Below are 15,206 nucleotides of genomic sequence, written 5' to 3' on the forward strand. Positions count from 1 at the left end.
TTACTTTTTCTGTTCTCTTTTACTTTCAAGTAATAGATTTAGGCTAATTCAATATTGGAACTTTAACAAAAGCAGCCACTAATTTAGAATGTGTTGCTTTATTAGATTGAACCCTAACGGATTGATTCCTATGGGTCCAAACCAATCATCAATTTCTCATAGTGTAGCTCAGTGGAATTCACCACCAACCAGACCACCACATAGTCTGTTTATTTATTCTAAATAGTAAATCCAGTAGCCCATGGAATTTAGTGTATATACGTATATGTCTCTATCTGGAGCTATCTACCTAGGACTTGATTTCATTGTATTCCTAGCAACTAAATAGGGTATGTGTCTCCTCTCTCTCTGAATCACCTTATTTTTTTTTTAAATCCTCACCTGAGGATTTGTTTTATTGATTGATTTTTATTTATTTTTTTTTTTTAGAGAGAGAGAGGAAGGGGGAGAGAGAAAGAGATACATCAATCAGTTGCCTCCCATACACATTCTGACTGGGACCCAACCAGTGATCAAACCCACAACCCAGGTATCTGCCCTGACTGGGAATTAAACCCACAAACTTTCACTGTTTGAGATGATGCTCCAACCAACTGAGCCACCCAGCCAGGGCTCTGAATCTCCTAAAATTTTGATTGCTCTGTGACCTTAGCTCCCAGGTGAATTATAATAGAAGTCACGAATTTGAAGTTAATCTGGCTCTTTTTTGCATTGTGACAGTAAGGGCAGTGAACGTTTCAGCTCTCTACATCCTGGGGCAAAAGTTGGAAGTTCTTACCCATACTCTGCTAGCACCACAATCCATTAATTTAGGGACTATCTTGTTCACCCTCATTTTACACAGCATTACTTTTGGTAGACAAACCCATTTCCCAGTAAAAGAAGAGTGACAGTGGACTTGTGCCTCTGGAATTCACTGGTCTTCATCCATGCCCCACAGACAGGAGCAATAGGTACAACACAATGGTGGAATGGTCTACTTAAGACTCAGTTATGGCCCTAGGTGGAATACAAAACTATCTTACAAAATGTAATTAGTGACCACTTAATGGGGCTGTTGCTCTGATTGTAGTCAGGATACAGGGTCCTTCTGAAAAAGTCCAGCCATTGTTAATATAATGAGAACTGTTTGTGCAACATTGACATAACCTAGCAGCCAAGGAGAGTGGACTGGAATGTGCTTGTGAGAACAATTGATGACTTCACTGTACCAGTCAGGGGGAGGCACTAGAAGTCATTGAGTGAGCATCTCTACTGTTTGGCCCTCACATTCAAAATGACCAAGCTAATAGAACAACACACTCGAATCAGATTTTGTGTTAAGCTTGAACATTCCTCCTTAAAAACTGTTCAGATGATTCAGAAGGCTGCAGCTATGGACAGCTGGTGATTGGCAGCTTCATCATGACAGCATGCCTGCTCACGCATCACATCTCATGCAGAGTTTTTTGGCAAAACATTAAATCACCCATGTAACTTAGTCCTCCTACAGCCCAGATTTGGCCCTGTGGCTTCTGGCTTTTCCTAAAACTAAAATCACCTTTGAAAGGGAAGAGATTTTAGACTGTCACTGAGATTCAGGAAAATATGACAGGCCAGCTGATGGTGATTAGAAGAACTTGAGTGAGGTCACAAGGTGCCTACTTTGAAGAGAACTGAGATGTCATTCTCTTATGTGCAGTGTTTCTTGTGTCTTCAATAAATATCTCTTTTTCATATTACATGGCTGGATACCTTCTGGACAGACCTGATATGTGGCGTGGAATCAAGCAGAGATGGGAAAGTGTCTCCTCTCACTCTTACACTCAGTAGTGCACTGAAAAATGTTTTCCTTCCCATATCTTAATTTTGAGCTGTGTTTGGAGGTCTGACTTCCCAAGGGAGAAGTGCTCCCACCAGGGATTACAACAGTATTAGAACAGGAATTGAAACAATCTGGACATTTTGCCACTAAACCAATAGGCAAAGGCACTTACTCTCCTGGCTAGTACAGGAGAACAAAGGGGTATCTGTGCTGTTCCTACACAGTGGGTGCTGGAGAATATGTAGAAGCCAGGGGCATCTTTTAGCACTTCCATGCCCAGTGACAAACTTGAATGGGAAAACAACTGCCTCAAACAGGGAGGAGTGATGTGGACCCCATTCTTTTTACTTCTCACCTGAGAACATGTTGATTTTAAGAGAAGGGGAAGGAAGGGAAAGGGAAACATTGGTATGAGAGAGAAATGCCAATCAGTTGCTTCTCGTATGCACCCTGACCAGGGATAGAACCCACAAACTCAATTTACAGGCCAATGCCCAATCCGCTGAGCCACACCGGCAAGGGCTGATTTAGACCCTTTAGGCCTTGAGGTTTTGAGTCACCTTACAAGGTAAACATCCTAAGCATCAGAGATCCTGGCTGAGGGAAGAGGAAACATGGAACGTGAATAGGAAGAATTAAGCTTACTAGTTACAGTCTTGTGGTCACTTACAAATTACCGAGCAATTATGCATAATTTCTCCTATTTTTCTTACTGTATATGGGATTTAGAGGGTTACTTTGCTATTAAGTCTTAAAATAATATTCAAATGGGTCTGTGACTAAATTCTATGTAGAGTAAGTTACATGGTCAGGAGATGAGATGAATAGTGTGACCGTTTCCCAGAAACTGCCATGATGTCTGCTGGGACTTTGTCTCCTCATTTTGGAGAAAGGGTGAGAACATCTTTTATACAAAAGATAATTGCAACTTGTTTAGTAAAAATAGAGTTGTTTTTCTTGTGGGAAGTTTATGTTTAGAAGTGCATGCATGTGGATGCTGAGTGGCCCAGGGAGACAACTGTGGTAGATAATTAACCTGTTTCTCAGACTCAAACTTGCCCTTCCATACAGCTTTTGGTGCCAGGCTGGGATTCAGCAAACCCCATTTCTCCTTTCTAGGCTGCCTCCTTATTGGGATCAGCCAATGGAGGCCCAGATGGAGATGGCAAGGCCAGAGGAGGAAGGAGGAGCTTGGCTCTTTCTGTCTGCTTCTTTCTCTTTGCTTCCTATTCCTTTTGTCACCCCAAGACACCTCTTCACCCCAGCAGACGCTGGTGTTTCAGTCACAGTCACTGATACCCACCACTTGGTGCTCCTTCCTCAAGTGTGCAGTACCCTGGCCCACAGGACTCCCTCCTCCCTATTCAGCTCAGATGCTAATACTGGCCTTACCTTGAGTTTAAGCTCTCGGAGTTCTCTCCAGTCTCCTAAAATTGAACAATTTCATTTTTTTCCTCTACAAGTGACAGCTTCCTGCATGATTCCTTCAAATGTTCTCTTTTTGCTTTTTCTGTTTTTTAATACCCAATTAGCAATCCTTTATATTGAATTTCCTCTGTTGCCATAAGGGAGGCTTTTATCTCCTGACTAGATTTTGACTGATACAGACTCATCCCAGAGCATCTGTGAGCTCATGGGTTTGGTGGGCTGCTTTTTCTAATCCGTGTTCAAGTTTACGGCTATTAAAGTAAAAATGTTCAACCATTTACAGCTTCTTGGAAGTTATCTCATGTAACCAGTAGTTAGTATGCCACATTTGGGGAACCACTGTCCCAGCACAGTAACACCCATTGACTCCATTGCTGCATCATTCACATTCATCTCCTTAATTGTCATGCTACTGTCCTCAGAGGTAGGGACTGTCCCTTTTTCCCATTTGCCCCTGTGCCTAGCAAGGAACATGGCTCATATTAAAGCTTTCAGTAAATATTTCTTCAGTGAATGAACAAATGAATGAACGATAGTTAAATGATTTGGAAACCAATTGACCTACAAAGCCTACTTAAACCACAGTGCTTCCCTGGCTGCTGTGGCTCAGTGGGTTGCGTGCAGGCCTGTGAAATGAAAGGTTGCCAGTTTGATTCCCCGTCAGCACATGCCTGCACAGCAGGTCAGGTCCCCAACTGAGGACATGAGAGAGTCACTGTATCTCTCACACCTCAGTGTTTCCCTCTTTTCCCTTCCCTATCTCTAAAAATAAATAACTAAAGTCTTTTAAAAAATTAATTTAAACCACAGTGCTGTGGAAATAAAGACTAACCAAATGAGAAAAAGACTATTCAGTACATTCCATATAGCAGGGGAGTCAGCCACCATCATTTGCATTTTGGCAGAATCAAAGGCAGAGGAATGGGAAAGCCTATCGTGGAAAAAATGAGAAAAGGCCTCAGGTATGCCTTGATTGAAGGCTGTTGGCATGGCGGAGCTGTAGGAGGCTAACTAGAAGCAGGGTATACTATGTCATTGGTTAGAGATGCATATTTGACCTCTGGTTGGTCCTAAGATGGAAGTAGGGACAAAACTTAGAGAAGATGTCACTTATTAATAAATCCTTACCATTTGGGGCTTATTGTTATAGAAGTTATTGTTTAGCTTCCTAGATTGTCCATGGAGATTCCACCTGACCTCCTCCTACAAGGCTGACTCCCCAAGTTCAGTGGAGAGAAAGAGTTGGTTTCTTGGGCAAGTTGCTGCAGGGTATGGGTCCAAGTTCTATTTTATAGATAGTCTGGCCATTGTTTGTATATTCGGCCTCTCAGTGCTTAAGTTTATTTCTAATCATACTATAAAATACAACTGTTAGATCACGATTCTGTGGAAATATGCACTCAGTTTCAGAAGACGCCACTAGTGACATCAGGGATATTTGTGGCTCCAGCCATTAGCCGAGGAGCTGCCTATGCTGGAGGCAGACACTTCAGCAGTTAGTGTCGCAGAAACAAGGCCACCAATCAGGTCATTGAAAAACTCTTGCTATTCCAGATCTTGGGGAGGAAAACTGAATACCACTGGCTAATGGACAGAGAAGTCAATTTAACAGATAATCATCATTTCACTCATCGATTCACTGACATTTATGTTGGTTGATGAACTTTATCAAAGTGAGCTATTTGGGGAGGGAGAGAAGATGGAGTAATAATGGTTTCAAGAAAATCTGTAGAGCCATGGCGGGCATGGCTCAGCTGGTTGAGTGTTGTCCCACAAAGTGAAAGGTCACTAGTTCGATTCCCAGTCAAGGCACACGCCTGGGTTGCCAGCCTCTTCCTTGGTTGGAGTGCAGCAAGAGGCAACCAACCGATGTTTCTCTCCCACATTAGTGTCTCTTCTTTCTCCCTCCCTTCCCCTCTCTCTAAAAATAAATCTTTAAAAATTTTTCAAAATCCCCAGAGAACTTTCAGTTTTACATGTTTTTTATGAAGATATCAGTTTCCCCACTTGCCCATGGAAACACACTTTCCAGTCCCGGTCTCAGAGAACACACAGGCACCATATCATTTGAGTCCAGGGTATGTTGGAAATCCTTAAAAAGAGTCTGCATTCTGACATGTCTTCTTCCTGTAGGAGTACATTTACGTGAGTGGTTTATTAAATTATTTGCTGGCTCTGTAAGTTCTTATATGCTTCTCAGTACACAGTAAGTTCTGATGTTAACTTCAATCATTATGAAATTATTAACCCGTCATGTACCCTGTTTAGCTCTGTTTGGACAAAGGAGCCATTTGTACAGAAAGGATACCACTTTCCAAAACAGCTCAATTTTATATCCTAGAGTTACCTTTTTTTTTTAACACATTACACTTATTTTCTCTGTGGCATATTTTCCTTTGCCCAAAGGAAAAAGTTGCCCTGGGCTTCAGAGATTCATTGTAAAGCAGAAGTCCCTGGACTTGTTCATAAAGTCACACAGTTTTCCATAAGGCACATTGAATCTGGATGGTACATCTTGCTATAATATCTCTTACATCAGCATTGGATGTGAGAAAATCCTGCTTTCTCATACCTAGCAGAGGTAACACTGTGTCGCTGCAAAATTGCAGCAGGATCAAATAAGATCATGCAAATAATAAAGATGACAATCTGACAAATACTGGCAGGCTGTGATTTCCAGTAACTTCTCTCCCCCCTTTCTCACTCGCATTGGGCTCTCACACCCAGGTCCCCTTCTCTGACCTCTGACCAGATCATTGTCCCTGAGTCCCTTCCCCACATATAACACCTGTGTCAAATGAATTCTATCCTTGAACCTGACATTTGTCATCTTGAATTCTCATTTAATCTCAAGGGGATGGCCACAGTTGAAAATGGAGAGCAACATAGGACCAAGTCTGCAGTTCAAATCATAGACCGGGTTCTAGAGTTCACAATAACAGAAAACCTGACTGGGGTCAGGAGTGTGAAGCACAAACTCACACTCGACCATGGGAGTGTCTATTAGGTGTTTACTCAGGAAGGGAGCTGATAAGAGTGAAACTAAGGTGTTACCTGAAGGGAAATAAAGGAAGGTGGAAGCATCTGCTCTGCTGGATGGTTCCCCAAAAGAGTAACCACTGTGACAGCTGTGTTAAGAAGATCTGTCATTAAGTGCCAGCAATGTACCAGGAAGATTTCAGACATTATTCATTTGACTTGGCCATGCACTGAATTAAGGGCCGGGGTGTAAAGCATTATATCTATTTTACCCTGAAGAAACTGAGGCACAATGAGGACATTCAGTAACCTACCTAATGTCTCACAGATGTTAAATGACAGAGCCTGGATTTAACCCAGATCTACTGACCTCAAATCCCATGCTCTTATGTCACACTGTAGGAAAAAGCAAAAGAATAGCAATGGGAAACACAAAAAATAGCCTAGCCCCATAAGAACCTGATTTTTTTCAAGTAGACCTTTCAGAATTATATCGTACTACCTGGCATTTTTTAATGTTGCCTTTTTTAGAAGTTGACTTTCTGCAGATGATATAAGTTAAATTCACATTTGCAATCACTTTTTGACACAAATGATTAATATTGTAAGTAAGTTATTCTCAATATTAATGATCCCATATTAAGAAAGATTATACATGTGAATCTATGGTAACAAAAACAATCGGGAAAACAATTTTTTAATGAGTGCTCACTTGGAAAATAACCATTTGTCATCACATATTCAGTTAGGTCAGATTCCATGAAATATCTAATTTGAAAGCAAGGATTATGCCTCGGTCTTTTTTGTCTAGTTCCAACCCCAAGTTCCTCAGGAGAATATTGTAAAAAGTAGGTGCTTAATAGATAAGAGCAAGTAGAATGAAAAAATTTTCTTATTTACCCAACTTCATATAAATGTTTTTTGCCACTCCCTTCTGTGAATTTGTTTAAAATGTTGAACTCCTCAAAGATTTGTGCATACTTCATTGTTTCACAAGATAATTCTATCTGCAGGCATGTATTCAAAAACTCAAAATCCTCAGTTGTTCAAGGCTTGAGAGTAAATAAAGTAGAATATTAGTATTTTCCCCAAGAAGTCAGAATTATGAAATTCTTTGGCTTCTTCTGGCTACCTATGGTAAAATACAAACCAGATATAAAGACAAACTACTGAAAGAACTACTTAATTTTGTAGCAGAATTTAGACAAAATGTGAAGACCCAGGGTAGTCTTTACGACAAGCAAGAAGTTCTCAAAGTAAGAAAATGCAAAGATCAAATCTGAAGTGTTGCCAATAAAATTTGTTCTCAGGGTAAATTTTGAGGTAAATCCTCAAAGTCAGGGATGTGACTGTGAAGTGGCTTTCCCATTTTGAGATGTCAGGAAGATTTAAGGGTATGCCTCCTAGACCCTCTTTTATATAAGAGGGATTCCAAAAAATCTTTAGCACATTGTCAGAGTTTGGGGTTAATTTGTTATACAACAATATAGAAGTGAAGCACCAACTTTAAAACATTTGCCGATCCTATGTGTACAAGGTGTGGTATCTCTATGTTTCTCTCATTTGCATTTTTTGGGTTGCCAGTGAGTTTGAGAAGCTCTTTTTGAATCCCTGTGAATTCCCTGTAAATTGGCTAACAGGGTTTAGAAGGGGGGAAAAGGTTTCTCTGAATTAACCCGAAGAAATCAGCCATGTGGGATCAACTACAGTGCAGATACTAATGGAAAGACATTTCCAAAGAAGAAAACAACCCCAGAATGTGGGGTTGGTGGTTCGTCCGTCCTTACCCAGTACTAGGAATGTTGTAGCTAACTTCGGGAGACTTATTCCACAGGTTATGGCCTCTGTCCCTTTGATTTTGGGGACGTTGGCATTTGGATTTTAGAAATTACAATCTCAGTGGTCAAGTGCACAATTCTGGGGTTGCTGCTATCGTCTGTACCAAAAGTGGCAGGAGCCCTAGAGCCTCCAGCAGGAATCGAGCAGAAAACCAGTGGGTCAGAAGCCTTGCTAATTAAAAGAAAGTGAGGCTGAAACTGTGCTCATGTTGCAGTGGAGACAGCTGGGTGACAGCAGAGGGGCTTCAGAACACCCTCCAGCCCTGACCAGTGTGGCTCAGTTGGTTGGGCATGTCCCGAAAAGCCAAAGGTCACTGTTTTGATCCCTGGTCAGGGCATGCATGGGAAGCAACCCATCCATGTTCGTCTCTCACATCAATGTTTCTCTTCCCCTCTTTCTCCCTCCGTTTCCCTCTCTCTAAAAAAATAAATAAGTAAAATATTTAAAAACAAAAACATCCTCCAGCTCCCATGGATTGGTAGTCAGCAATTTTCAAATCAGGAATTGGATGTTTCCAATGTTTATACTTGAGAGCAGAACAAGACAAATAAATACCTGCAGACTCTCTGAGCCAACTCCTCATATACAGAGAGATAACAATAAAACAATCCTCGAAATGTATGCCAATGAGTTCAAAGGTGTGAGGAAGCTAAGAAAAGCACTCTCTCTCTCTCATGAATGTGAATTATGCACATAGGAAGCTGACTGGCTTTTAATTCTTAAAGTGTTAGAATTAGTACCATCTTATTTCAAAAAATTTAATTCGTATTAAATCAACTCAGTATACAAATTCTAATATAAGCTCACTCTTCATTTCCTTGATGAAGAATAAATACTTCCATCCTTAAAATAGAAAAGTGTGGGAGAGGAAAAATGGAAAAGTCTTTCCTTACTGAACTTCCCTGAAAAGGGGCCAGGAAAGAAATTGGCTTCAAGTTGAAGGCTTTTAAAGTACTGGTAACTCTTTTGAAAGGTCGGGACCAAATCTTCACACTGCATAGGTCTCTTGTATTTTGACACTGTCAACTGTTAAAATGAATTGTTGTTTTAGTAAGTATTAAGGTATAATTTACACGTGGTAAAATGCACCCATTTGAAGTCTACAGTGTGATGAATTTTGACAAAAGTATTCACCTGGGCAACCATTACCACAATGAAGATATGCAATGTTTCCATCCATCCTAGAGATTCCCTCCTGCCTCTCTTTACTCCATTCCTAACCCGTTGAAGGCAATCACTGATCTGGTTCTGTCACATTATATTTGTTTTCTCTGTTCTAAAATTTTATACAAATGGAATCTTAGAGTATGTATTTTTTGTTGCCAGGTTCTTTTGCTCGCCATAATGTGTGGAGATTTATTCATGTGTTTGCATGTTTTGGTAGTTTTATTCTTTTGATTTTTGACTAGTATTCCATACTGTGGCTATCCAAAAAATATTTTATTTATTCATCTGTTGAAGGTCTGTGGCTGCCTCCAGTTTTGTTCTATCATAAAGGTGTTATAAATATTTATGTATAAGGTTTGTGAAAATATATTTTCATTTCTCTTAGATTAATACCTGGAAGTGCAATTGCAGGATTTTATGGTACGTGCTTCATTTTATAAGAAACATAGTGATTTTCCAAAGTGAGTAGACCATTTTACACTCCTATCTTTAACCTCTTTGAGTTCCATTTGCTCCTTATCCTTATCAGCACTTAGCATTGTCCATCATTTCAATGTCAGCTATTTCGTTTTGTTTTGTTTTGTTTTTCCCATTAAATGCAAATAGATGTGCACTTTTATGTAACCCATTCTGTAGTGCTCTTGGTTTTTTGAAATTAAATCTCAAATTTATGAAAAGAGTCCAGAGAGGCTGGACAGCCCAGCAGGGAACAAGTACAAAGCATTATGCACATTAATAAATTCAATCGGCAGAGCCAAAGGCAAAGGATTTCATCTGGGTTTCTCAGGGTAATCAAAACTCATGTTTGCTCTTGAAGGTTGCAGAAGAATGGCGAGGAGGTAGGGACAGTTGGCTCTGAGGTGAAAGGGTTCGACTTTTTCAGGGAAGCAGATACTAAACTACAGGAAGGCTGCCCTTAATCTGGGTCATAATCTTATCAGCCAGCACTGCCGACCAGGAAGAGGTCAAAGGGAATGATGGGGACTGCAGCACAGCAGAGAGGAGCAACCCCTATGCACCTTCACCAGGGGGCACTGCAGACTCAGGTGAGCTTTCAGAAAAACTCCAAATCTAAACCAGTAAGCTCAAGTTCCCCAGTTTTAAATACTGGCAAATAATTCTAGATGTCTCAAACACTGGATAGAGACAAGCCTGCCGACCCAATGTTTGCACCCTTGCCCTAAACAGACCCAGTTCTCCAGAACAGTCACTGCAAAACAGCCGCAGGACATCCTTCCTCCCTCCCTAGGGCCCCCTGGAATCACCTTCCCAAACCTGACAGGGCCAGATCTGCCGTGTTTTGCAACCCAAGCGCCTCTTCTGACAAACAGTCACATATACCCTCGCACACATCCACACCCCTGTGTTGAGAATCTTTATATCTTCTGGGTGTCGACAAAGCCGAGATTTGATGAGCTTTGCTTTCCTGAGGCCAGGATGATAAAAATGTTTGTTTTTGTGCTTGTTTTTCCAAACATGAAATGGTTGTTTTAAAATGTACACACATCTCAGATGGCTTTACCCTTGGCCTTGTATGTGAGGTATGCTCAGTCCCCTTCCACGTGGGGGTCAGGTCCTTCATTCCAACCCTGGCTTCCTGGTTGACACAACAGCACCGACCCCAGGCTCCTCCATGGCTTCCTTGCACTCATTCCCTGGGGCAGCCAAAGTACCCAGACTGGGTGGGTGGCTGAAACAACAGAAACTTGCTCACTTTCAGTTCTGGAGGACAGAAGTCGTCAGTGAAGAGGCAACTTAACTTGCACATGACCAATTAATATGTCTTTTATGTCCTTCTTTTGTTTTATGACACTTGTTGGGTCTTCCAGTTCATTGTTAAATGCAGGTGGTAAGAGTGGATATCCTTGCCTTATTTTCAATCTTAGAAACCTTTCTCCTAAAATAGCCAGGACATATCAGCAATGAGGGGAAAACCAGAGAGCAAATCTTTTCAAGAAGAAATTTCAAGGGAAACAATTCATCCCAGATTGTTAGGTTGGTGGCTATTCCATGCCTGCCAGGATTACAATAGCTTTGTGGCTGGTATCCAGAGAGGAGTATGACATTTTCTCCCTTGATTCTGGGGGAATGGATATCTCAGGTTTTTAGAAGTTATCTTCCAAATTGCCAAATTTACAAGTCTGAGGGTGCTTCTATTATTTATCCTAGCCAATGTGACATGGGCACCTGAGGGTCTGCAGCACTGAAATCAGAAGCCTAATTGGTTGCAAGGGAGGCTGAAACCTTCTGTCCTGACGGTTGAGGCAGAAACATCCAGGACGTTAGCAAAGGAGGTAACAGAAGGCTTCAAACAGCCTCCAGCACCCACTGACAGGCAGACCGCAACTTTTAAATCAGAAATGGAATAATTTCCCAATTTTATACGTAGCAGCTGGAGAGCAAAATTGAGAAAACATGAAGTCTTTTCTTTTTAAGAGTCATAGATCTTTACTGACTGAAGTGTTTTCATCAAAGGTGCATAATATTTTGGTAGATCATTTACCAAAATATAATTTCATCAGATATAGATATGATATAGACAGATATGGGCAATATAGGTATATATATATATGATGACACAACCTAACTTTGATTTATTTAGTGAGCCATGAATTCTTTTACAATGAAAAAAATCTTTGAAAGTCCATGAAGTAAATATACTTCAATTAGTCACAAATATTTTATTTCAGTCTATAATATTCCAGAATTCAAACATAAAATCTTTCAGGATTGAGTATTTTCCCAAACCTTGCCTCTTAATAAGTTTGAAAATAAAAAAGAGTAAAAGGGGAGGAAAAGAAAGACTTGTTGGATATTGCCCAGACCATTCATGTCTGAGGACGTTACTACATGATTCTCTAGGAACTTCTAGACTGAGGATAGGATGATAGAGAGAATGTGGGTGGCTTGTAAAGCTGGTGCCTTCAAGTGTATGTACAGAGAGGCCTGGTAAGTGCGGCAACTCAGCAGAAAACCATGGCCCTGCATCACATATACAAAGTTTTTCAATAGCATCCTTGTGCAAATATTTCCCACGTGTCATAATAATATCAGTGGAATTTCTAAGACAAGAACGTGCTTATTTTTTCAAGCTTTTGAATGATGTTACCAATTTTTTATCAATATTATAATCTAAATCTACTGTGTAAAACTTTGATTTTGCTTACAAAAAAATCACTATTGCATTCCATTTTTTAAAGAAAAGTTTCAAAAGGCATTAGTGTTTTGTTTGGTGTAGGAATTGTGAATGGCTCTGAAATCATCTATTAAATGGTTACCTGTTCACCCTGTGTATAAAACTTTCACATAAAACAAATTACAGAAGTCTTTTTAACTTACTCCTCCTCTTAGATAATCAGAGATCCAGAAGGTTTTTTTAAAAGCATTAAGTAGATTCCAGTGATTTCAAATACAAAAAAAAAAAAAGCAAAAATCACAAAGGAGAAAAAACTTGAGTATAAATTGTAATAAATCATATGGGTTAAAAGCAGTCTGATTTAAAACTTAAAATGTAAGAATTCATATTGTCTTTATTCAAAAACTCTAATTTATCCTAAATTACTTTTAGTTCAAAGAATCTAATGTAGCCTAGCTTACTCTTTATTTTCTTGCTGAAAAATAAACAGAAAGATTTTTTTATTTTAAGGGTAGGGGGAAAGCAGGAAGGAAGGAAGAGGAGAAAGGAGGGAAGGAATTTGGGACAAGGGAGGGAGAGAATAAAGGAAGTTAAAAAAAGGAAAAAAGAAAAGGAAGAAAGGGAGAAGGGAGCCATCAAGAGAAGCAAAGAGGTCTTATTCTTTCTATTCTCTATCTGACCCACAGAATCGTTAAGAAATACTATGACGGTACTGTGTATGCTCTAAGATTTGGGCCAGTTGGTTAGCTTCGAGAGTAGCAGAAATGTGGAATGAGTTCACATATTTTGATCCCAGATTCTATGCTTTTAACTACCCCAACTAGGCTGCTTCAAGATCCTGTGGACTTTGTTTTGGAAAGAACAGCAGACTGTGCTGGAAACTGGGCCCAGGACCTGACTGTGAGAATAACATAGATTGGTTTGACTCACAACCTCAGCAAATTTCCTGTGTCAAAATTGGGCCCTGATTAGGAGGAAGTGGGATGGAGACATCTGGGTGGATGCACTTGAGAACATGCTGATTTTCAACTTAAAGTGTTGGAATTTATACTGTCTTTATTTAGAACTGATTTATGCTAAATCACTCTTAGTTCAAAGAAACTAATGTAGCCTAGCTCACTCTCTATTTTCTTGCTAGAGAACAAACCAAAAGATAAAGAAAGGAGGAAATGCAGTGGTACCCTTGAACTCTCTGAATCTGTGGAACTGACCCATTTATTTTTACTAAAACCCATCTTTACCTGGAATATCTCCCTGACCTGTCCTGACTTCCTCACTCTCCTATAGGCTTCCCTTGTGAGCACTCCCTGATTAATCACTTGCACAGGAACCCCATCTCCGATTTGGCTCTACTAACCAATGCTCATGATTCAGGAAGGAAGAGGTCAAAGGAGGAGAGGAGAGTGTCCCCATGCCACCCCTTCTAGTGACCTACTTGGACAATGTGTGTTCCTGTCCTTTAACTTTAGGCATTCCTGGGCTAGAAGTTCTGGTTCCCAGGTGGAAGACTTCGACTAGGGATTACAGTAGCTGTTTCACTAAACCTAAAGTTACAGTTGCCAATCTTTTTGAACCCATCATGCCTGTAGACCAGTAGACCACTATACCAGCAGGAGAAATTCACGTGGATTATCCCATGAGAAGACAAGTTTGCTGCTACATAAGCAGAGCAAAGGGGAGTATGTATGGCGCTCCAGGAATCTACTGGGGTTTCTCCTGTTACTTCCATGTCCAGGGAAACAAAAAATGGCCATTTGCATGAACCGCCACCTAACAAGGACTTGGTAACCAGAGTCGCAATTTGCAGAGATAAGGCTCTGAGTTACCTCACTGGACAGGCAACTAGACAACCAGAAGTGCTGCCAAGTGTGAGGGGAAGCTAGAATTGGTGGGAAAAGGAGGGGAGTAATAAATATTCATTGTACTATCAGACCCAGCTGCAGCAGTAGGGTCTGTAACTTGTCTCACTAATCCTACTACTATAAGGGGTTTGTTTGTTTGTTTGTTTGTCATTTCAACTGGCCACCACGTTGTAGAAAAGCAATGACAGGATGCAGGGCATTAATGTGGAACACAGGTAGGTCTGAGTAGTGTAGAGCGCAGACTCTAGCAGATGTTATTTGTGCCCTGTCCCTTTCCCTTAGACCTTCCCATTTGGTGTACTCCAGCCAACTTCCAACTGCCAGAATCCACATCTCTGTGCTAAAGCCCTTTTCCAGATTGTGGGTGAGCATTCTGTCTGGGCACAGCACACTGGAAGTGCCAGAGACTTAACTTCTGGAAGCAGCCCCCAAGCAATCGCTGACCAGAGTTAATGTCAGAACATCCCATCATCACTCAGGAGTTGTGCGACACTATTTCAGAGTTAATTAGTATTCAGGAATTTAGCTCAAGTTGCCGTCAGTGTTGACTTACTAGATAAGGCAGCTTCCTGGCTGCTTTCCTTTATCTTCACTATCCTCTAAGTTTTTCCCACACCTCCAAAATAATTTGCTTGCACATGGGTACTCATCTAAGAGTCTGCTTTGGGGGAACATAAATTCACATAGCAACTTAGAACCGGGCATTTGAACAATTTTTATTAATAATGTAAAAATAGGCAGACAGATAAAAGATGAGGATAGATAGTTGATAGATAAGAGATTTCTTTCAAAAAACTTATTGTGAAGATTTTCAAAATTATACAAAAGTAGATAGAATATTATCGTAAATTCCCATGTACCCACTTTTCAGGATCCGGCAATTATTTATTTGTAGATATCTTGTTTCATTTATACATTCACCCACTTAACCTACTCTAGGTTATTTTGAATAGAATCCCAGATATTGTACCATTTTATCTGAAAATATTTT

Source organism: Sturnira hondurensis, unplaced genomic scaffold (genome assembly GCF_014824575.4).
Source record: "Sturnira hondurensis isolate 20B ecotype Veracruz unplaced genomic scaffold, ASM1482457v3 Scaffold0002597, whole genome shotgun sequence".
NCBI lineage: Eukaryota > Metazoa > Chordata > Mammalia > Chiroptera > Phyllostomidae > Sturnira > Sturnira hondurensis.